Genomic DNA, 543 nt, shown 5'->3' on the forward strand with positions numbered 1-543 from the left:
GTAATGTTACATTTTAAAATGGATTTCATAAAATTGGTATTGAAAAAAGTATTGTTCAGGAACCGGTATCGAAGTCAATGTATCGGTATTGATATTGAATATTTTTGAACGATACCCAGCCCTAACCATGAAGCAAAAAATAAGTGTTTTAATTTTTTTATTAAATTCCGTTCAAATCATATATTTTACATACTGTTCATACATTTTTTTTTATTAATTCATAAATATCATTAATTCTTTGGGGTGTCATACCACAAGACAATATAGCACCTGCTCTAACAATGCCTTGTCATAAAAAGGTCTAAGAAGTTTGCCACATGACTTTGGCAGACACAGGTTTTTCAAATAAGTAGTGAAGGAGATTTGTAAAAAAAATGTGAAATAATAATTTAAAATATTCTAATATATTGCAAATGATTATTATAATTTTAAAATATTATGCCAAGCTGACATCAGTACACCCTGACATGTATGCATCCCAAAAAACATCAAAATAAATTTTAATTCTTAAATTAAAAACATTCTCATTATAGAATAGAGGTG

The sequence above is a fragment of the Sinocyclocheilus rhinocerous genome, unplaced genomic scaffold (genome assembly GCF_001515625.1).
Source record: "Sinocyclocheilus rhinocerous isolate Xijiao unplaced genomic scaffold, SAMN03320098_v1.1 scaffold1371, whole genome shotgun sequence".
In the NCBI taxonomy this organism is placed as follows: Eukaryota; Metazoa; Chordata; class Actinopteri; order Cypriniformes; family Cyprinidae; genus Sinocyclocheilus; species Sinocyclocheilus rhinocerous.